Raw genomic sequence first — 717 nt, forward strand, 5'->3', positions numbered from 1 at the left:
ACCAGTGAGGAGTGATCTCTACAGAACTATAATGTCAGAGATCAGTTAAACCTACAAGTCTTCAGGATATTTTATTTTTAAACATTGCCATGGAAAATATAAAAAAATTCCAAAAATGTATTAATATGTTTAAAAAGTTAATTATCGGATGACTTAATCCATTAAAAATACCTGGGTGTATTTAAAATTTAGAATGACCCCCACCTACTATGTGTCATTTGTTAGGAGACTTTGGTTCCCTTGAAGCAACCGGTACAAACTGTGTACCTTATATAACTATCTTCCTGTATACATGAAGGAAGGTCCCAGTCCTGGACCACTTGGACGCCAATCTCCGCTAAGGAGCCACTGTGTGCAGATGGAACATTGGGTGGGGTCTATGACATTTACTGGTTTCTTCAGGCCGGTGTCCGTCACCTCGCCAGCGGTCATCGTCGTAGACAATTAGTAACACACAGGGCACCGGTACTCACTAAGCTAACCAGAAAGGTCACTTTATTCTTCACACTGTTAGGACAAACATGGCATAAGACGACAATTTGATGTGGACTACCATAAGCTTCCTAGGGTGAGCTGATACACTTTTTTATGACAAACATGGCCTTCCTTTGTTTCCTTTCTCTTAGTGTGATCTACTACTTCTTAACCTGTTCTCCTCCTCTATCTTGGATCTCATCCTTGCCTTCATCCTGACTCCGCTCACCTTCGTCTGTTTCT

This window comes from Anomaloglossus baeobatrachus, chromosome 10 (genome assembly GCF_048569485.1).
Source record: "Anomaloglossus baeobatrachus isolate aAnoBae1 chromosome 10, aAnoBae1.hap1, whole genome shotgun sequence".
Lineage (NCBI taxonomy): Eukaryota > Metazoa > Chordata > Amphibia > Anura > Aromobatidae > Anomaloglossus > Anomaloglossus baeobatrachus.